General features: G+C 38.4%; 1 long non-coding RNA gene across 1 annotated transcript; it reads left to right on the top strand.

Moving 5' to 3' along the window:
* Positions 1–85: 85 nt before the first annotated feature.
* On the top strand, positions 86–7,282 carry LOC126948854 (uncharacterized). The gene is made up of 3 exons (XR_007723549.1): positions 86–331; positions 1,040–1,140; positions 7,200–7,282. It is a non-coding gene; the product is annotated as an uncharacterized LOC126948854 (long non-coding RNA).
* Positions 7,283–23,989: the final 16,707 nt, after the last annotated feature.

Raw genomic sequence — 23,989 nt, 5'->3', positions numbered from 1 at the left:
CACATGACCCAATTCAGGCCAATCAGAGTCCTTCCCTGCAGTTTCATAGAGAGAGACAATGGAATAGAGAAGCTCTGGTGTTACTAAGCAGGAAATGAACGCCTAGAGTTGTCTGCATCCACACCTCTTTTACCATTTTCTCATTCAACCTGGCCATGAGGAAGAAGCCAATCTATAGAAAAGGAAGAGGACAACAGGTAGAACCTGAGCTTGGAGATAGAGGGAGATGGCAAAATGTAATCACATTATCTAAGTCACTGGGCTTCCTGGGCCAGCTTACTACTGGATTTCTCTGCTGTTTGAACCCATTGTTCCAGTTTGGCTTAACTCAGTAAGTTTAGTTTCTGACACTTGTAACCAAAGGAGTCCGGGTGAATCAATGTTCTGAGTGCCTTGAGGACAGAAATCTGTCAGTGACTGCAATGAGGGAGAAAGACCATACTGATGGGGTGAGAAGGTGTTGCTGTCAACTTCCCGTGAGCCCCATTTGCTTAGAGCAGGTCCCGATGGTCTAAAGAGGGAATGGGAATCATATAGGAGTGAAAAGTGAGAAATTAATGTCCTCTTTTGACTTGAGTTGGCTGCCTTCCTGGGGTGATGTGGCAAGAAGAGCTGGGTTCCTTGGATGGTAATTTGATTTTGCATTACCAAAATTTATGCTCTAAATATTGATCTGTTTTCCCTCTTATCTGTTTCATGGCTGTAGTTGCTACACTGCATTTCAGTTAAAAAATACATGTCCACAATTTTTATTGGTTGCTTGTTTTAATTATTTCTTTATGGTTAGATGAGGCTGTATATGCAAAGAAACATGTGATGCTTCTTTATGGTCATCTGGCATGGTGTGCAGACGTGATGAAATGTGGCACAGTCTACCCACATTGGCTGAGTGTGATGATTCATAACACCAATGCAGGAAGACGTGTTTTACTACGTTGGCCTCTATAGTTTCTCCTCAAATACACTCCCCATATATTTCCTTCAGAAATTCAATTCATGCTGCACAAATTAATGTCTCTTTTTCATGTCTTTTTGAAAGGCAATAACTTAGATGACACACTTTGAAGTAGGAAGCATTCGAGTTCTTGAAAGAAAAGACAAGAGACCATGTTGACTTTTCACTGTGAACCAAAAACGCACGTAAGAGCACTATATGTTTTCTTTTTCTTGTTATTTGTGTATTTTTTCTTTTTTCTTAAACAGAAAATCCTTTTGCAACTGTCCTGGGTCTTAGACTGTCATCCCCCTCCTCTTCTATTCCTATTGTGTTGATGTAGTATAGACTCAAGCTGGATTAGAAGTCCAATTCTAAAGTTAATTGAATTGGGAAATTCACTTATTCTTTGGTGTGTGTACATGGGCATTAGGTGTGGGCCTGGCTTGGTGGGAGGAGATGTGGCAGTCAACTTGTAGTCTTAGTTAGTAACCCCCCATAACTTGGCAGCAGAGCTAGGGTACTTCTTATGATAATCTAAGACTTCTCCCTAGATAAAAGGGCATTAGGCTATATGTCCTGGGGGAACTATTAAATGTTAGCTGATTTTTAAATAGTTAATGCTATTCTGCATTGGTTGAAGAAACTCAGGATGTGTAGCCAAGTGAATGGAAAGGTATGTGGTGAAAGTGATGATGATAATGATGTCTAATACTTACTGAACACTTACTATGTGTAGGGCACTGTTAGGAATATTCTACACCTGTTCTCACTTAATTGCTGCAACTTCATCAGGTTACCCATCTCTGATGAGGAAACTGAGGCTTTGACATTGACTCACACAGCTAGGGTGCAATGGAATAGGACATGGACCCAAATCTCCACGACTTCTGAGCCCAAGTTATAAAGGAACTGATTGGGACTCAACTAGGGAATGATGATTTGATGTGTCTGTCAAGAGAATGGCTGTTCTGCCAGGCTATTCCTGGGCACATTCAAGCCTAGGTTGGAGGACTATTGTCAGGGAGTTGTGAAGGGAATTCTCATACACTGAGTAAATAGATTAGGGTGCAGACTGAGAGGGGAAATGCGGCATGTTGGGGAGTGACTCGAGCAGAGGTTGAACAAGTAAGCTGGGGTCATATGTTATTATAAGGATTTGTTGTTTTAATCCTAAAGGCCTTGGGAAGCATTTTAAAGGCTTAAAGCCAAGAGGAACTTGCATTTTTTGTAAGATTAAACTGGCTTCACTTTAAAAAACGGAACCAAATGGGTTGGCCAGGTGCAGCAGGACCTTTTAGGAGGTCATTCCACTTATACCATTGACATGGGAGAGCTAATGATGGCTTGAACTAAGCCACTTGATTAAAACAAATTAACCAATTTAGACAATATCATCCCCAAATGTCTGGTCTGCCAGACTCTCACTCATTCCTCCTGCCTTGTAAATTCTCTCCATTGCTCATCACTTTCAGCTGGTCAGGAAAACTTGGGGCAGTTTCTAAAGAAGCCATTCATCAAATATTGACAGACATGGAGGATTAGGGCAAATAAGTGACTTATTTAACCCTGTCCTTGGATGCACAGAGATTTGTGGGTGAGAGGATGGTTATCTCTTTAAAGAAGATGGAGAAAGGCAGATACCAAGGGCTAGGTTTGCTGTAGGGAAGAGGTGGAAGAATGGAAGTTAGCATTTGTTTCCAAGTCAGGCATCTCAGGGAAGCAGAAAATGCTATTAACTGAGAATCAGGACACTCTTCTTTTTAAATTATGGGACTTTGGCCATGTCACTTAACTTCCTCAGTTGCTTTATCTAGAAAGTGGAGATTCCTGCCCCATGTCTCTCATAGGATTACTGGGAGGATTCAATACAATGGCACATATGGAAATGCTTAAAAAGGCACAAATCATTCCATACACACTGATTGTCATGTCCAGTAATCGAGGTAAGAGGCACTTTACAGGTGCAAAGGGCAACTTTACTGAGAATGCATGCTCATGTTTTAAAATCTAAGTTTTCTCAGGATCATTCCTAGTATCTGATTATACTTTCCACTATCAATTGCCACTTAATTTGTACTTCTGTTTTGGGGAAGCAGTACTATCCAGTGTTAAGAACATGTGCTTTAGAGTCATACAGATATAGATTTAATTTTCTGCTCTGAAATTTGACATCCTTTTAATATTTAACTTCTCCAACTCAGTTTTCTCTTCTGCAAAGTGGGTCTATTAATAGAATGAACCTTGTAAGCCTGGTTTGAGGATTAAAAGAAACATTACATGTAAAGTTGTTAACACAGTCGTTAGCCCATGTTAAGAGCTCATCACATGTTAATTATTATTATTTCTATATCCTTTAAAATTTTCAGTGTACTTTCTAGCTGCATTTTCTAATTTAATTATTCTTAACATTATTAATAGGTGTCTGATTATTATCTGTCTTCCTTCATTTGTCCACTTAGGTAGGTTTTGCATGGACTACACGAAGAGTTTTCCACCTCCCTCCACCTAAAAATTCCTTGGGAAATGATTTAGGAGAAAGAACCAAATCGAAAAGAGGCAGAGACAGCTGATTGTTGTAAGGGATAGTGAGACCAAATGACGTTAGGCCAGTTCAAATTATTGACGTCCCCAGGGCCACTGAGCACCCAGAACTATAGTGAAGTTCCCAGCAGCCCTTGCATCATCAGTGGTGTTCCCTCGTTGCAGATCCATGGGAGAGCACGTAGGTGCCATGTTCCTAACGTGATGCTGACGCACAGCTTTGCGAGGTTCCAACCAGTTACCGGGAGGCAGTGGGCGCTGGGCCAAGCTGGGATTCATGACATCACAGAGGAATCTCAGCACTTGAATGGCTGACAGTGTCTGCCTTTGCCAGCTATGCGCTGGAAGTTGGAAGGGAATTTGGCCTCCAGAAAGCACATTTTTACTCCAGCTTGGAGCTTGTCAAAATCAACACGAGACTCTTAGCAGCTACAGAGTTATTCTGCTAATTGTTGCCGACACTGAAGAAAGTGAGGAAATGTTAAAGGGCTGTCTCCTTGTCCTGAGTAGCAACCCTGATCCTCTCTAAGCAGATGGACCAATAATTACTCCCATCAATAAGGGGCAAATGCACAGCTCTGCCTTCTAGTATCTGACCTAGGGGTTCTCTGTGTTGTTTGCCAAAGCCGAGGATGAGAATAGAACAAAAACTGTAGGGGGAGCTATTTTGTTTTGAATGCAGAATGTAATCTGCCTTTCTTGAGTAAGCAAAATATTAAAATTCTCTGAGTCTCTTTTAGAGAAAAATTTTACTTTCTGGGGTGCTATGAAAATGCTACAGAAATAAGCCTTGTTCACAAGATAGGAAATGTCATATAATATGCATCAATATGAATCTAAATTAGAAAATGAGTTCCCCCAGTTATTTAAAGTGATATTTGGGCATTTGGTGGTGGTGGTGGGGGAGAAGGAGTAAGAAAAAAATGCATAGGCTTTGAAGACAAACAGACCTGGGTTTGGATCCCAGCTCAGCTGCTTACTAGCTAAGTGGCCTTGAGCAAGTTGCTTCATAGCCCTGTAATATGGAAATAGGAAAGACTGCCCTGCCACACCCAGGGTTCTTATTTGGATTTAATTTTGCAGTGCATTTAAAGCTTGACTAGTAGCAAGTTTTCAAAGAATAATTTTTCCCACCTCCCTTATTTCTCTAGAGTGTGAGATATCATACCCATTTATAGCTATCTATGAATTTTGGCTAGGTGTGACGGCTCATGCCTGTAATCCCAGTACTTTGGGAGGCCGAGGAGAGAGGATCATGTGAGAGGTGAGAGGCCAGGAGTTCAAGGCTGCAGTGAGCTATGATTGCAGAACTACGCTGCAGCCTGGGCAATAGAACGAGACCCTATCTCACACAGAACAAAAGAAATAATTTTGCTTCTCTGATTGGCTTCATACTTTTGTTTGTTGTTGTTGTTGTTGCTTGTTTGTTTGTTTTTTTCCAAGACAGAGTCTTGCTCTCTCACTCAGGCTAGAGTGCAGTCGCATGATCTCGGCTCACTGCAACCTCCACTTCATGGGTTCAAGCAATTCTCCTGCCTCAGCCTCCCGAGTAACTGGGATTAGAGGCGCCCGCCACCATGCCCATCTAATTTTTGTACTTTTAGGAGAGACAGGGTTTCACAATGTTGGCCAGGCTGGTCTTGAACTCCTGACCTCGTCATCTGCCCGCCTCAGCCTCCCAAAGTGCTGGGATTATAGGTATGAACCACCTTGCCTGGCTGGCTTCCTGCTGTTTATATGGACAATGTGATTAGGTTTATAAAACAGGGCTTGTAGTCACAATGAGTTCTACTGTGAGGCTGAGTGTCCTGCAGTTATTTCTTTGATAGGATAGTTTGAGGATGAAGCCTCTGCAGAACAGTGTTTGATGCTGCTGGACAATGTATTTGTGCCCAAGCCCACGTCAGGATGAAAAACAAGACAGAATGGCATTTGCTTCTTTGGAGAGGCCTGGGTAGTGACTTGAAAATGATCCTGGAACAAAAGTATATTTCCTGGCATACCACGGATCTATAGCTGTGGCAGTTCAGGGACTGCTCTGTTCCTTACCCAGACATAATATTCTTTTCAGGTTAAGCCTCCGTCCAAATCCAGAAGGCCATGAGGTACAGCAAGTCAAAATCTCAGCTTCCAATGAAACAAGGATTGCCTTTGGAATCTGTTTTCTAAATAAAAAGTGGGGGTTACAACCAGGTTAAGAAAACTATTAATATTAGTAGTTAACCAATAAATGGAAACAAGGTAGGAAAAAAAATACAGATCTGTGAAAGACCAGCAACATATCACAAGGGAAAACCTGTTGCTGCTTCTTCCTCCTTCTGCTGTGCTGGGCCAGGGTCTCTTAATGAGGAGCCATATCCTCTCAGGATATTACCTCAGACACTATCAGAAGCCTTGCTCAGAGGTTGCTCTCTTACATTTTTTTTCTCCAGTCACATTTATACAAGAGAATTCCATATTTGACAGCACACTGGTACTTCCCTTGTTTAACAAAGGCATCTTAATTTTCCATGACGGTAACATTTAAGTTACCATAAGTTCAGTCTTAAAATAATTGTTACACTGAACGGGTATTCTTAGAATAAAGCCGGAAGGAAACAGAAACAATCACTCCAATTTCCTCATTTTATAGGTGGCAATCTGGGGGCCCAAGTTTAGTGCCTTTTCAAAGCAACACTATGTCTAGGCTCAGGGCTGGGTTGAGAAGTCACATTTGTATTCCCACACTGACGCTCTCTGATTTTGCCATCTCATCATTTAGGGGTAGGTGGGTAATAGAAAACTTAGAGTGTTAACAGGGGTTTCAGTATAAGAGAATACCACCAAATAGTCCCACTGTGGAAAATCATGATACACAGAATTTTATGAAGGAAGGATATCATGAGGTTTACACAAAAATCATAAGGGTTACATTTCACAGTTAAAGAAAATGTGGCAAAGAGAAGTTTAGTGACTTGCCCAAGGCAACATAGCTAATAATTAATGGAGCCAGGAATTGAACTCATTGTATCTGGCATATCTGGTACAAGTTAGAAATTTAGCTGGAGTTGCTTATAGGCATTTGTGTTATTCCTTGAGGTTTACTGATCCTACTTCACTGGTCTGGGGTGAAGCCTGCACTTTGGGAGCACATAGGGAAGACTGGGATTGGGAATTCTGCCTCGCCTGAATGTAGAGAGTTATCCAATTTTGTCTCCATTCCTGTATCACATGAGTGAATGGGTTGGCGTAACAGAAAGACCCTAAAGGGTTTTGGAATATGTGTGTATTATGGTAGGGACTGTGTTATGCTGGGACTGTTTCCTCTTCTGTTTGTCTGCTTTCTTGGAGACTCTGCCTTAATGCCCTGAAGAGGAAATCTTCACAGGTCCTCTGATTAGAGTAGGGATAGACACAAAATGACTTCTATCAGAATCTCTCTCCATGGTTTTTGAAATTAGCCATGTGTTTGAATTAGTTTCCTTTGGAGAGATGAGTTGGAAAGTCATATAGACTTGTGATCGGAAGTCACCATCTCAGGGATGCTGTGGTCATTGATGTGCTTGTAATCAGAAAGCAACTGCATAGAGAGAAACGGGAGTAGATGAATGAATGAATGAATGAGTTCAGTCAAATTCAGTGAGGTACAGTGAAAATCTTGCATATACTTCCTCTTCCCCCAGCTATAAAAAGTAGTTGAGCCTTGATTTTTCAGGTGTCACTACAAGCTTTGATTTTTCAGGTCCTGACCATAAAACCAACAGAGGAAGACAGAGTGGAGATAAGGAATGAAAATGAGTTCAATGACATCATTTGGATCCTGAATTCATTTGTGCCCTAAGCCAACCTCTACCCTGAACATTTCTGATAGAGGGGAAAATATCTTCTCTCTCTCTCTCTCAAGTCAATTCAAGTTAAGTTTTCAGCCCCACGCAAGATAAAGAGTTCTGACACATGAACCTCACATTGCCACTACATTTCTTTGTTTTGCAGGCTGCCCAGCCAAACTTCAAGAAAAAAGGAAAAGAAGTGCTGGGCCAGCTGCCTTTTGATAGTAGTTGTTTCATTTATTATTTTCTGTTTTGTTGTTTTTGTAAAGAACATGTAAGAAACTCTTCAACTTCAACTGAATTCCACATGGTGCCTAGATCCTAATCCTTCTGAAGCAAAAAATGTTTTTCTGTTCTCTGGGTGGTTCCTGGGATACTGTTGTTCTAAAAGAATAAGACATGGAAAGAGTTGGCCAAAGTTAAAACAAAACAAAACAAACAAACAAACAAAAAACCTGAAGAGAGGGAGTAGAAATGATTAAGCAAAACAAAACAAAAACTGAAAGTGAGTGAAAAGGATGAAATATCCATGAATTAAAAGCAGTATGCATGGAAACAGAGCATCTCTCTTTCAAGTTAGAGTCCTGGCATTGAAACTCATTGGCTACAATCAGCCTTGACTGAGCTCCTTTGTTCATCTCTAAACTAATAACTATGGTTCCAGGGATGTGATGCTGTAATTGATCAGACTTGGATCACCTGGCCACCTAAACGATAAACACCATCCTACTGAGATTATGGAAGGGGCAGTTCCACGTGGAAATCAGGATGCAAAAGACAAGTGAATGAAAGTGAGGCAGATAACAACAGAAAATATCCAGACTAGAGTTCCCTCTAAAGTGGCCACTATGTAGAATCCAAAATCCTTTAATGACATATTTCTAAGTGAAATGTTTTTGCCTAAGATAAGCATTTCTGTAAGATTTATAAAAATTATGGCATTTCTCTATGTTGGAAATTTCACACTAACAGGAATGGTTCTGAAACACTGAAAATCTTAGAAACCTATAGAATATCTGTAATAATACTGAGAAAGTAAAGATTGAATATTATGAGATTGTGAAAATTTCATTTTCAGTTTTTTTGTTATATGGCCTTATAGACTCAGGATTTCCTTTGGAGTTCGTTAATGTAAATAATTTCAACATTATTGTAATGTAATGTAAAAAGTTATCTGATAAGTAGGCCAAACCTAATGCAGGGAAGAAATATCTTAATTAATTTCAAAATTATTTACATTAATAATTTTTATAAAACTGTAATTTTTCTGAAACTCAGCCCTGGTCTCTTTGAATGTGTCATATTCTACAACTCTCTCAAAGCTGTAGCTGTAAAGAAAGAAGAAACTGCTTGGGGTGACTCGTTGACCATCCCAGAATGGTTTCTTGAATCATTTTGGCCCCTTACAAGAGGTTTCTTTAAAAAAACGAAAGTATATATTGTGTTATTTCAGACTAGGGTTGAAAGTGTGATTTTTCTCATCACACTCTTCATAATCTTTTCAGATAATTTTGATGCAGAAATAACTTATTAATTTGGAAATCTTCCCCCACACCTAGAAAATACATCTCACTCTGAGATGAAGATGGATGGTTACAATAAAAATTAAGTGCATGTATGGTAAATGGGCATTGTTGGATAAATGCAGTGAAGGAAGAAAACAATATGGTGGTCATGCCATTTCTGCCTGACTTCCTTTTCTTCAACTTGATGATATCTACCTTCAGAAACAGGTGAACAGGTCATCCATCATATTCTTTATTTTCTTTGTAGTAACTTTTATTGGTTTGAATTACCATATGTTGTTCACTTGTAATGTGCAGTGTTTGAGTTGAAAGAGGCATCAATAACTAAAATTATATCTTCTTTTCTTTTTAAGGAACCTTTGTTCTTAAACACAGGAAGTTGCAAATTCTCCAATAGCAAATTTTATTAACTCATAGGCAATACTATAAATGATGGTACTCTATTGAGTCAATGCCTTCAACATGAATCAGGAGATTAACTTTTGCAGCAAACTGTCAATCTTTACTCCTAAATTATAGTAAGCAGTTAATTTTTTTGTTGTGGCTTTGAAGTTGAATGATTCTCTTTGCTCAGTTGTGTCAGTCAGAAAAGGGGATTTTTCTTCTCAGCTGAACTCTGCATGTTTTTCTTTAACAAATTAACATCTCCCCACCACCCCCAACTTTGTCATTACATTGTTGTTATTAACATTCATCAATTTCTAAATATTTCTCTAAAGTTCTGAGGGATTTGACAGTTTAAACTGTATCCCATTATTGACAATATTAAATAAAACTTTCTGAAGACCCTTCTGCAGGCTTTTGTGGGGTTTCTGTCAGATTTGCAGTAAAATGTCATATTTGCATCTTTTTTGGAGAGAGAGAAAGAGAGGACAAGAGAGATGGTGTTCAGAGTCACTTGCTGAAGCTTTTTATACACATTTTTAGAGCAAAAATACAGTCTACGAAAGAAGGAAAAGTCAATTTCTTAGCAGCATTCTATGATATCCAGTCAACTGGCATATCAGCCTAAGTGCACATGATAGTTGCACAAGAAAATTCATTGCTGCCTTATTTGTATCAGCTAAAAAACAAAACCAGAAATAACCTAAATTCATAAATCAATGAAAAGTTAAATAAACCATGACATAATGTAATGTTATGTAATATTTAAAGTAGATTTACCTGAACTCACTTAAAATGAAACTCAGGAAAATATTAGTAGGAATAAAAAAGCAATTGCACAACATTTGATATAGTAGAATCATTTTTTCCTGTAAAATATATGTCTTCATGTCTTTACATGTATGAATGTATACAAACAGTTAACTACAGTTACCTCTGAGCAGTGAGACTGTTGGGTAATGAGTAGGGAGGACTTTGCTGTTATCTTGACATACCCACGCATTAAAAAAAAATGATAAGCATGTGTAAAGATTGTAAAATGTACATGCACAAAAGAAAATAGGTTATCAAGCACTTTCATTTTACAAGTGAGAGAATGGAGCATAGAGAAATTAAATGACTTCCTCATGGCAACACAGCTCTTAAGAGTCAGAATTTGAATTCAGAACTTTAGACTTCAACTTCTGTATGATTATTCCTCTACCAGATCAGTCCTCTTTATATTAATGCATCAGAAAAAAAATTTAATCATGAATGCCTGCATCTTTGAAATACAGTAGAAATAACCCCTCCTGCCCCCAAACCTTGGAATTTAAATTTTAGAAGTTCAGATCTTGCTTTTCCTCATGATATCTATCTACAAATGTGCTTTTGTATATGACTTGGAATTAAATGTTTCTCTTTAGTTTTCAAATGAGTTTTATTATCATCTGATAAGTAGGCTAAACCTAATGCAGGGAAGAAATATCTTAATTAGCTGATGAGTGGTTAAATCAATCTACAAAATTAAGAGGAGGAGGGCAAAGGGGTAGGAGGGAAGGCTGCCCTCTATGCTGCTTTGTGTAATAATCTAATCACCCAACATTAGCAAAAGTCTCCATGGCTCAGCTATTCCAACAAAGGTGTTCATTGTAGTGATATCCGGGAATCAACCTCACAAAACCATCTTTCCAGGTGGGCTTTGAATTGAGCTCTGTTTCTTCTACTTTAACTTGGTCTGATTCATTTCTTCCTCCCTGGCTACCCATAAAAAGTTGCTCTGGAGAAATGCTCCAGCACCTAAACTCACCCTGTGGAGTACTTTATTCATTGTTTTCTTGTAGTCCTCTTTAAATTGCAGACATTTAAACTTATTAAGCTGTGATATTCTATTTCCATCTGGGGGTGGGATCTGAGTTCACTGAGTGCTGAGGAACAAACATCGTTAGGGATGTAGAATGGGCATGATCAGAAGAATAGGGAGATTCTGAGCTAAATTTCAATATCAGCTAATATTCAGTATCAGCTTATCAACATCAGTCACCACCATCATCAATCTAGACCTTGTTAACTTCAGAGATACCATTTACTGGGCATTGACTAGGAGCCAGGCAGTAGGGTAGGCATTTTACAGGAAATTATGCCTCATTACAATCTGTTGGGGGCAGATACTGTTATTATCCCCATTTGTATATAAGGAGATTAAAGCCAATAAAGCTTGGATTGGTTCAAGGTCACATTGACTAAGGACTGCCTTGCTTGTTTTACAGGAAAATTGTCTTCTCTCAGGATTCAATCTTTGTATAGGAAAACAAGCCAGGGGACTATAACAAGACACTCATCACAGAACTGGGATCTTCCTACACTTCTTACCCCCAGTGGATTCAGCTTGCTAGTATAGAGGGAAACTGACTTTTTGAAAATATCTATTGATTTCTTTGTGTGGGAAAATTTACAATTTATATGCCTCAGATGCCATTGAACCATTCACTGCTTTGTTTCTTTGTCATGGGTAGGAAAGATGTTTGTGAAAGGAAGGCCAGGTGGCATCCTCATTTGGCCTCATTTGTGCAATAGATAACTGTGATCCTGGTACTGAGAAGGATGCCCCAAAGCCACTTGAAAGATGAAAGGGCCTATCTTGAAATAAGATTTGCTGAAAGATCACAACCCAAGCTTCTAAAATGTTAATTCAGAAAAAGGATGGCAAAGAACTACCAGAGTCTTCGAATAGGAATTTCTAATTAGAATTTTAACAGCATGAAATTGTCCTGGCTCCACCCTTGGAAACTGCCTTTTCTTATAGGAAGTAGATAAAATTTTCCTATTGCTTGGTTACAGACTTCAAAGACACGCAAGGATCAGTTTTTTTGTTTTGTTTGTTTTGTTTTGTCATTTTGCCCAGCTTTGGTATCTGGGTATTCCTGCTGAATTCTACAGTCCAAATTCTTGTCTACAGCTCGAGACTGATCTTAATATAAATGGCAGATTTGTCCTACCTCAGATGCTTATTAAAATGTCATTCAGCAATTAGCTGAATCAAGGAAAGGAACATAGAATGCCTTTATTCTGTCTCAAAACTTGCCCATATCTAAGCTGAGAATCTCGGTTTGCTCCCATCACATTGAAGCAGCTGTTGGTTAGGGTGCCTAGGTTATAAATATAGAAGGAGCAAGTGCTGTGCTTTGGAGATATCTGAAGGAAAATAACTTCTGCTACCTTCTACTAACAGCACCAATCAATTTTGGAAGTGATAAGGATAGATTCCCTGGGGCCATCAGCTGCTCTGTAACACATCCTGAAATATAAGAATTATATTGAAACGTTGCTATTTCATATAGCACTTTACAAAAATTTTTAGATTTAACCTTGAAAGTTGAATAGAAAGGGCTATCAAAAAAAAAAAAAGAAAGAAAGAAAAGAAAAGAAAAGCTTAGCCCCTACAAAATCCATACTGCATAATGTATATATATCAATATTATTGGTGGGACTTTTTCTTCCTCCAGTGAATTAGAGGGAATCCCTGAGATACTGCCATCACACTAAAGGGTTAAGTTTTTAGGGCAAGTCTGAAAGAGTTTAATTTTTCTCAGCACTTCGCTTCATCTCTGGAAGTTGCCACAACATGCCTCACTTTGGTAGCATAGCTATGAAGACATCCTTTGGGCGTAGAAAAAGTAATAAAAACAGGGAATCTCCCCTTCTCACTCTCACTAGTGAGTACCATGAAGAAACATAATAATGGATTTGCATGCTTAGTATACTAAGGACATTATTTTCAATACTGTTTGGATCTTAATTGATAGAAAGCAAATAAAAAAGAAACTTACAAAGAATGTGCTGCATCACTTAAAAAATATTTCAAATACTTTAAATTGGCAAAGAAATTTTTCTTTGTTTTTTAAAACTGACAACTACTTCATCAATGCCCAATTCTTATTAAGTGCATTTTCTACTGGCTCAAGTCCTATCTTTGATTGCTCTTTTCCGAATTCTGCAGTAATAATCTAAATAAATAAATAAATAAATAAATAAATAAATGCATTGGGCTGACTTCTAGAATGGTTGAGTAAGGATCTCTGAAAATTCATTTCTTCATAAAAGAAATGAAGAAATAAGAACATTTGCAAAAACACAAACAAACAAAACCAACCAACCAAACAAACAAAAAACCCATCAAAATCAACTTTTGAAGAACTCTAGAAATAACTAAAGGCTTACAATAATCTGAGGAGTGTTTATTTAAGAAAAATAATTGAAACTTGGTAAGAACAATTAGATTTATAGCGTTTTAAAATTTATAATTCTTTCCTCTTCCCCAGCCATAGTAGCCTTGAAAACCATCAGGATTACAGTTATGATTGCTCTGAAAACCAGTAGCCTACTAGCCACTAGGACAAAATAGATTTGGAGTTTTCCTAAAGCCTGATCTCCAGAGAATTTCTACTATTTGGCTTGTCTGAAAGCTTGCTGAAAAGCTCCATTCTCAGGGCTTGTTTTTATTTGACTTGATTCAGAACTTACTCTGTATGAATAGTATTATCTTTAAGATACTTGTTGAAAACAATTGGCAGCAAATGTTTAATATTATAGCTGTCTGAGATGCCATTACCAGTTAGGGCTAACAAGAAGTTGACCAAAAAACTTAATTGGAAAAACTGAGGAATGAGACATTTGCAGTGGTCTTTGAAGGGCTCTGACATATTCCTGGGACTCTAAAAAGACACAGAAATTCTATATAAAAAATCATAGTGAGTCCACAAAAGAATTATTGGAGTTAATAAACAAGTTCAGTAAGGTTGCAGGACACAAGATCAATACACAAAACTCAGTTGTATACACCAGCAATGGACAAATTGAAAATGAAATCAAGAAAGAAATTCTGTCCACAATAGCATAAAAAGGAATAAAATACTTAGGAGGAATAAATTTCACAAAAGAATTGCAAGATTTGGCACTGAAAACTAAAAACCATTTCACTGAAGTTAAGAAATACCTAAATAAGTGGGAAGGCATTCCACGTTTATAGATTGGAAAAATTAATACTGTTAAAATGTCAATACTCCTCAAATTGGTCTACATATTCAATGCAATCTCTTTCAAATCCAAGCTGCCCTTCTTTGCATAAATGGAAAAGCAAATCCTGAAGTTCACGTGAAATGCAAGGGGCCCAGAATAACCAAAGCAATCTTGAAAAAGCAGAACAAAGTTGTAGGCTTTGCACTTTCTGATTTCAAATCTTCCTATGAATTTATATGAATCAAGATGATATAGTACTGGCATAAAGATAGACAAATAAGACAAGTACATATGTAATGTAGAATCAAAAGTCTCGGGAAAAAACCCTAGCATTTATAATTAATTGATTTTTGCCAAGAGTGCCAAGACAATTTAATAAGAAAAACAGTCTTTTCATCAAATGATGCTGGGACAACTGGATACCCCCATGCAATAGAATGAAGTTGTACTCCCTACCTCATATGATATACAAAAATCAACTTGCAGCAGATCACAAACTTAAATTTAAGAACCAAAATTAATTTTTTGTGACATTGGATTAGATGGTTTCTTAGAAATAACACCAATGGCATAAGCAACAGAAAAAGAAATTGGATGCCATCAAAATTAAAAACTTTTGTGCTTCAAAGGACACCATCAATAACATTAAAAAACAACGCAGATAATGGGAGAATATATTTTCAAATCACATATTTGATAAGGGTCTACTATCTAGAATATTTAAAGAACTTTTTACAACTCAACAATTAAAAAAACCTAATTTAAAAATGGAAAAATGATTTGAATAGATCTTCCTCCAAAGAAGATATATAAATAGCCAATAAGCACATGAAAGATGTTGACATCATTTTCATTAGAGAAATGTAAGTCAGTGCCACATGAGATATCATTTCACATTTATTAGGATGGCTATATCAAAAAGACAAAAAAAACAAGTGTTGTGAGGATGTGGAGAAGTTGGAACCCTCATACGTTGCTGGTGGGAATGCAAAATGGTGCAACCATTTTGAAGACAGTTTGGAAGTTCCTCAAAAATTCAAGATAGAGATACCATATGACCCAGAAATTCCAACTTTAGGTATATACCCTAAAGAATTAAAAACACATGTCCACATAAAAACTTTTGCATGAATGTTCATAGAATTAATAACAGCCAAAAGGTGGAAACAACACAAATGTCCATCAATTGATGAATGGCTACACAAAATATGGTATGAATATACAATAGTATTATTTAGCCAAACAAAGTAGTAAATACTTCTACAACATGGATGAACCTTGAATAAGGGAAAGGAGTCCTTCATAAAAGGCTGCATATTGTAGCATTCCATTTATATGAATTGTCCAGAACTGGCAAATTTATAGAGACAGAGATGGGTTAGTTGTTGCTAGGGGTTGGATGAAGGAGGAGGTGGGGAATGACTACTAACAGGCATGGGGATTCTTTTTGGTATAATGACAATGTTCTGGAATTAGATAGTGGTGATGGTTGCACACCTTTGTGAATATGCTGAAAACAGAATTGTATACTTTAACAAGATGAATTTTATGGTATGTGCATTATATCTCAACAAAGCTGTTATTAAATGAAAAAAAAAAAAAAAATGAAGTCATTCCCCCAGCTGTTCTCAATTGCTGTTCTCAGGACTTTGTGGATGAATGACTCAGCAGAACTCAATACTTTATTTTGTTTTATTTTGTTTTATTTATTTATTTTGAGGCAGAATCTCGCTCTGTCGCCCAGGCTGTAGTGTAGTGGCACGATCTCAGCTTCCTGCAAACTTGACCTCCCAGGTTCAAGCTATTCTCCCACCTCAGTCTCCTGAGTAGCTGAGATTACAGGCACCCGCCACCACACCTGGCTAATTTTTGTATTTTTAGTAGAGACGGGGTTTTGCCATGTTGGCCAGGCTGGTGTGGAATTTTTGACCTCAGGTTATCTTCCTGCCTTGGTCTCCCAAAGTGCTGGGATTACAGGCGTGAGCCACTGCACCCAGCCATTTCTTTTATTTTTTAAAAAGCGAGACTATTTTGCAACACAGAAAACATATATTAAACAAAATATATTAATCACATATCACTGTTATAAACTAGATAAACAAATAGACTTCTTCACAGACACCATATGGAGATGGGATTCACCTACAAATATAGTCAAAATACTGTGGTCATTTCACATTGAGCTTGGGTTGGCAGAGATAAAAAGAGGGAGAAGTTAGGCAGAATAATTCAGGCCTGATGATTCTCCTCTTGATCAACAATAAAAAGCCTTGTTTTAGATTCTTAACCGTCTAGCCTGGTTCTCTCTACTGATTATCTTCAACAGATAATAGTTTGTCTGCCAAGTACTGGTAATTATTTTAGATTATGAGATTTCACTGTGATTAAGTGAGTTAAAATCTGTCTCCCTGGCATCCTAAATAAAGCCTATGCCTCTCAGAGTTTAAGCAATTTTTTTTTCTTAAGATGGAGAATGGTTAAAAGGAGATTGATCTCTGCTTGTAAAAAACAACTGCCCCCCCACCGCCTCCCCCAAACACACACACACAAACCTCTCCGACTCTTCTAGCTAGTGTCACAATAAAAGATGACAATCAACAAAAGACTGAGCCTTTTGGCAACGGAGATGGCTTTAAACCTGAACAATTCTTTTGAGGTTTTGGTTGGTCTAGTCTGTTCCTTTCCAGGTAAACATCTTTGTTTATTTAATGCACACATTTTGTTCTAACATTCTAATGCTAATGTTTTATTTCTATCCCCCTGGACCTAAGAATACATTATGAAAAGATAGTATCTGGCCAAGATTTTTTTTTTTTTTTTTTTTTTGAGACGGAGTCTTGCTCTGTCACCAGGCTGGAGTGCAGTGGTGTGATCTTGGCTCACTACAACCTCCACCTCCTGGGTTCAAGCAATTGTCCTGCCTCAGCCTCCCGAGTAGCTGGGACTACAGGTGCGTGCCACCATGCCCAGCTAATTTTTGTATTTTCATCACTGAAAAGGAGGCACATAAGAAATTTCAAGTTTGAGTTTCATGGTTTTCATTTTTAATGTGTTCATAGGCATACATATTTATATTTTGCTCTGCATTTACTAACTTAAATCTTGCATGCTTATATAATCTTGATATAACCAAAGTGATACACCTGAGGAAATGTAATTGTAAAATTGGATCGTAATTTAAATGTTCCATGGAAGCAAACTAAGGATATTATTCATCTTATGGATTTACAAGTTATTTTGGGGAGAGGTTGAAACATAGATCAAGCAAAACTCTTCATCTTGGTGAACCTGTTTTGGCCATTTGACAGTTTTTCTACTTTGGACATATTTATTGTAGGTTTGTCACAAGAGGGCAAAGAGGAAGGCTTTGAACTGTCATCTGCAAACTGAATTATCTGATGTCATTTATACATCTTACGCAATCTGGGGGCAGAACTTATTTATTTAGATCTGATTTATACTGTGGAATTCCCATGTGGATATGAATATGGTAATATTGAAAAGTAATTTAGATTTTCTGTTGCTATTTCCTAGTGACTAGTTTTGCAAAAGAATGCATATAAATTACAAATTAGAAGGAACCATGTCTTTAGAATTTTGTACTTATATTAGTGATGGAAGCAGACTGGCATTGTTAAAAAAACAATTGAAGGATCTGAAAATGTTTCCAAATAAAGTGGAAAGGTATTGTCCCAGTCCTTCTCAGTGACAGGACTCCTAAAAGGAAGAATAAATTAGTAGGAAATTGGGACTGGCTTAATTTTGGAAGAGTTACATCCAAAATGGAAGTGAGTTTTTAGGTCTTGGTCAGAATCTACTTAATTTCTGAAAGTTTTGGGAATTAAATCCAGACATTTCAGGGAAAAAGACCCTCAGCATGCTAGCATGCATGGCAGCACCCTCATGCCCCATGCAAGGTGGACATCATGAATGAAACAGGACAAACTTTCCTCCTAAACGCTAAGACAAAGTATGATAGCCAGCCTCCAAGATGTCTCCTAATGATCCTAGTCTCTCTCTTGTATCCATACTCTTGTATAGTTCCATCCCATATTGCATGAGGCTGCCCTGTTTGACCAATAGAGTGCTGCAGAAATGACTGCGTTTGACTTCTAAGGCTCAGTCATAAAAGATATCATGAGTACCGATCTGCTCTGGTGGATCGTGTTCTCTGGCAGAAGCCAGCTGCTGTGTCAGGAAGACCCTTAAGCAACCCTGTGGAGAAACTCACATGGTAAAGCCAACTGCTAACAGACAATACCAACTTACCAGTCACCTGAGTGAACCATCTTGGAAGTAGATCTGTCAGCCCTAATCATACCTTCAATTGATGGCAACCTAATGAGGGTCCTAGAGCCAGAGCCTCTCAGCCAAGCTTCTCCTAATTTCCTGACCTATAGAAACTACAAGAGGTTATAAATGTACATTGTTTTAAGCTGTTAAATTTGAAGATAATTTGTTACATTGCAATAGATATCTGATGTGTAGTGTTTGAAAGGTGATTCCTGGAAGTTTAAATGAGTGAGGAAAATGAGACAGGGAAGACAGAAGTCAATATGTTGATGAGTGAGTTACTGCTATAGACAAATGGGTTCAATCCCACTGGTGATCCTGCGATGGTTGTATAGGATGCACCTGAGAACAATGTCCATGAGGGAAGGGGATGCTTGCTTATTTTCCCAATGATTCCCATTTCTTCACTGGATAAAGGTTTCCTCTGGAAGCATTAAATTCTTAGTACTTGCAGGCTGCCTTGCCCTTGGGTTTCCAAGGAATCAGAAAATCCTCAGCCAGAAGAGCAGAAAGCTGCAGGTAGTGGAAACGGGAAGCTACCCTATTGCAAAAGAACTGTTCACAGAGCCCACAATTGAGCTCAGGGGTGAAGTTGGACTGAGTGAAGGATGGGTTGGATGATGGGTGGGACTTGGGCAATGCCTGCCACATAGCTTCGTAGACTTTGTCATCGCTACACTTTGAGAATGCACTCCCAATCAATTAGAGTTGGGATCTGAGATAATGTTCACTTGTCTTCTTCAGTTGATAATATACTCCCCACTCTTTGTTCCAGCCCCTCCACTCAACACCATTTTCCACCTGCTGAATTCTCGTTTAACTCACAAAGGTCAAAGGGTACCCACTCCATGAACCTTCCCTAATCATGCCTCCTTAGCCTGGCTAAGTTAGCTTCCCTTTCTTCTGATTCCCTGTTTCCAAGAGTTACATGGATTGTCACTGTTTCTTGATGTATTTGTCTCCCACCTGTGTGTGAGCTTTTGCTTATCTTTGTATTCTCAATGTCTGGTATGTATTAGGCACTCAAAAAATGTCAGCTGCTGCTCATAAGTGGCAGCTAAGAAAAGTTGATCTCATAGAAGTAAAAAGTAGAACAGAGGATACTGGAGGCTGGGAAGGGTAGGGGGAAGGAAGGGATAGGGAGCCGTTTGCTAAAGTGGCAAAATGACAGTTAGCTAGGAAGAATTAGTTCTAGTGTTCTATAGTGCTGTAGGATGTCTAGAGTTAAAAATAATACATAGTTTCAAATAGTTGGAAGGAGGATATTGAATGTTCCTAACACAAATAAATGATAAATATTGGATATGATGGATATGCTAATTACCCTGATATGATCACTACACATTATATGAATTGAAACATCACTATGTATCCCATAAATTTGTATAATTATTTTATGTCAATTAAACAGAGGAAAAAAATTTAAGAAAGAAAAAAATGTGAGCTGAAAGCAAAACTAGAGGAGTTGGGGAAATGTCTAAACCACAGTGTTCTACAATATTCTCTCAGTTTATTTTTCCTACAGAGGTACCCAAAGATGTTTTATTATGGCTAAAACTATTTACATACTTCAGGATTACCTGGATTTCTCTGTATAGCAGTAAGCCAATTGAGAATAAAGATTTGCCAAACTGACCAGGTTTGAGAAGATGTAATGTTAAGCCTCAGGCCATCCGATACCTGAGTTAACTTACCATATGTACTTTTCAATCTGTTTTATCTTGGTAGAGAAACTTTTGCACTTTAAAAAAAAAAAAAAGATTCTCCAAGGCAAAGGCATGAAATGGATATGTTGCCATGTTAACTGTGGTGCATGAGATTTGGTTCCTATTATTAAAGTTTGAAGAATAAGGTTTACATCTGAAGGGAAAAAGTGACCGGCAGCATTTCAGAGCATTGTTTCTAAAAGTGCCCAGGGAACAATCCCATCCCCAAACATTAACAGATGTCGTTCTCTTGTCCTGGATTGACCCGGGGCCCTTACCCATGGTTCACTTGTGATTTAGCCAGCGTGGATTAAGTTATCTTTCCCTTCAGGGCAGGACAAGCAGAGAGAAGTTTCATTTTGGCTCATTCTGTTTTGTTTTTACCCCCTCTGAGCCATTCCATGGCTTATGTTGAGGGCATCGAACAGTTGCTGGACCCGGAGAATCCCTTGTTCTCAGATGCCAAGAGTTAAATGGATTCAGTACGTTGTCCAGGGGGCGTTATGAAAGGTGCTAACAGATGTGGATTTCAGCTTTGTCATTAAAATGCTTCCCAAACGCCACCTGATGTCCCTGGGTTAGAGGTTTTCTTTCAGCCTTTTCTCATTACATTTTAGCTCTGTTTTGTGAACTAAACCTTTGAAGAAACTTGAGAGCTGTTTTGGAAACCCAAGAATTAGAAAACATGAAATGTCTATAGCTCTGAAATATGCATGTGACCTTATTCCCATGCCTGTGGGGCAGGCAAGGCAAAAGCAGATGCTGTTCTTCTGTGCTCTGAAAATATCATATTCCTTAAAATTGTATTATAATGATCTATACACAATAGTTTCCACTGCGGTCTTTGTGGAAAATCCTTAAAATTGGGTGCTAAAAAGATTCACACCATGTTTGGATCATAATAATGTCTGGAACTTTTGAATGCTTTTATTTTTCCTAAAGGTGTACATAATAAATCTAATAATATGCACCCAAATGCTCCTTCTTCTTATAGCTTTGTATTCTTCTGTAGTAAAGACAAAGACTAAATGCCAGTATCAGGCTCAGGATTTACATTAGAAGTGGTTTGGGACCCATCTAACTGCAAGTGAAATAGAAATTTTTTAATTCAGCTGATTTCATTTCACGTCAGCTCTAGTGGCACAATCGAGTTTTGCTGGGGTCTGATTCAATTAGGATTGTAAGCAATTTCTGGCTATTCACAGCAGAAAAGCAGTGTCGTGTATATCTCTGAAGATGCCCTTTACACAAATAATCCCGCTTTCACCAATTAGCAAATGACCTATTATAGGCCTGAAATGTCAAGGATAAGTCTAGTATTTGTTGGCCAAGCATCCCATCTCCTTTCCTTGGAGAACCACCCGTTTCCAACTCCCACCCTCCCCACTACCCTAAGCCCCAGATGGGGATGATTCTATTTTGAGGGTCAAGGGGTGCGCTCAAGACTCAGGCCAAGCCAGTTCAGGATCAATTTTCCCTGATTGCAGTGATTGGTTCAGGGATGGGCACCTGTATTAAATTAGGCCAATCAAGAGCTTTCTGAGGACTTTTGCTGGAATTATCAGACTCTGAGATTTTAAGAAACTTTTTTATTCAGAATTGTTAGTGGCTGCTTTTGGCACCAGATGGAGAGAACCCACCATCAAAATTAAGAAATCCAGAGGAGAGAGAAGCTAAGGAAAGGTGAGAGAGTTATTTTGAGGAACAACTGACTTTAGCCTTCCCCGTTATATGAGCCAATAAGTCCTCCTTTTGTTGTTGTTTTGGCTCTAGAAGTTGGAATCCAAACTAATACACAGAACTACCTTTGAGATCCTTGGCAGGGTGAATGGAGTGTGACCTCCTGTAGATGTGACACGGTCCTGGGAGGTGAGGCAGGGGTTTCCACAAAGACATGACCTGCTCTGGCTATCACTTCAATTTTTTGACTTGAATACCCTAATTTTAGGCAACTTTTTGGGCCCATTTTTGGGGGGTGGAGGAAGCCAGAATGAATGCAAGACAGGTACCTGGGTTCTCATCCTTGCTCTGCACTAACCCGTGACCTTGTGCAAATCCCTTCCAGTGCTACAGCCACTGGCTTCCCCTCTGTGGATAGAAGTTTCTTTGATGTTGAACCTAGGTTGGTAAAGTTTAAACTCTTCTGAGGCACCTTCGCATTTGTGGGAGGAATTCACCTTAGGAAACAGAGATCAAGTCATCCCAATTCCGGCTCTTTACCGCATTTTCCTCCCTGTTCAACCTGCAAGTAATCTTTTACCTATTTTATGTTTAAGATTGCACTTGAAAAAGAAAAAAAAGTCCCTTTTTAAAAAATGTTTGAAAACCACTGAAGAGGTCTCTAACCTTCCTTTCAGCTTGTTTCTCTGACGTCGTCAAGATCCTAATCCCTGAGAACATCATGTTGAAGGAGTTAGAGTCTGGTCTGCACCTGAGCTGGGCTAAGCCTCTTTACATATCCTGAGGCCCTATTGATGCAATGAGCCAAAGGCATTATGTTGCCCTTTGTCATTTTTAAATGGTGGGTTTGCTTTCTTGGTAATTCTAAGGATATTTAAATCCCTGACCTTCTTTCCCAAAAAGACCTATTTGATGAACAGTGTATTGTATTTGCTTCTTATTAAGGTGAATGGTTTACAAAATTTAAAAATTATATAACTAGTACTTGCTCATTATAGAGATTTTTAAAAATCAGAAATTAAGCAAAAAAAAAAAAAAAAAAAAATTCCATAGCCTCATTATCCAAAGACAAGCCAGTCTTCTGCTGAAGTCTCCCTGATAGCTTTCCACTGCCTTTGGGAGCAAATTTCCTTGCCTGGGGCTGACCCAGCATAGTTACAACCCTTGTCCTTTCCCCTTTTGCATTTAATGTCTTCTCTGACTTCTTTCAGTTCATTGAAAGGGCTCACTTGCTTTCACCACTAGACCTTTGTGCCTCCTGTTACCACCTTCTCCATCTTGCTGGTTCCTCCTTGAGTTGCAGATCTCAGCTGAAATGGCTCTACCTCTGGGAAAACTTCTTTTCCCAACAGGGGTTCTGATAGACCCTTGCTCTCAAAATATCTTCTCCTTTCCTGAGCATTTACCACAAGTTGGCATTGTTACTGGTTTATTTACTGATGTCTCCTCTGTAGCTCCATGATAAGAAAAACTAGTTGAATTATTTTCCCCATTATTACTGCCAGTGCTTAGCCCTCATCTGATACAGTGACTCAGTGTGGATTGGTTCAATGAATCAGTGTTGTTTAGCCACTGAATTTTTCAATATATTTCGTTTGTCTTTTTTTCCTTATTATTTTTAAACATAGTTTGTGCCAACTGTTGAAGTGTTGGTTGTGCTCTGGAGGTTCTGTTCAACAATTCGTGCAGCATGTGAGAACCTTCTCTCCTTCTCAATTGTTGTCTCTTCCATGCCATATTATTTATGTGCCCCCTTCTCTGTGCCAGGCACTGTGCTGGGTGCTCGTCCATACACCAGCTCTGGTATATTGTCTAGGGCTATGCAGAACAGGGAGGCTTTATTGTTCTCATTCTCTACATTAGAAATTGGAGCCTCTTAGAAGTTAAGTAACTTACCCAAGGACACCCAACTGTCAAGCATCTAAATTGAGATCTTAACTGGGATTCAGATGTTTCTGAATTAAAAGTATCATTTTACCTCTTTTTTTTTTGTTTGTTTGTTTTTGTTTTTGTTTTTTTTCCATTCAGGTTGCTATAACAACATACCATAAACTGGGTGGCTTATAACCAATGGAAATTTATTTTTCATAGTTCTGGAGACTAGAAAGTCCAAGA

Source organism: Macaca thibetana, chromosome 2 (assembly GCF_024542745.1).
Source record: "Macaca thibetana thibetana isolate TM-01 chromosome 2, ASM2454274v1, whole genome shotgun sequence".
In the NCBI taxonomy this organism is placed as follows: Eukaryota; Metazoa; Chordata; class Mammalia; order Primates; family Cercopithecidae; genus Macaca; species Macaca thibetana.
Note: the sequence above shows the minus strand (reverse complement) of the source record. Positions and strands in the feature narration are given on the sequence as shown.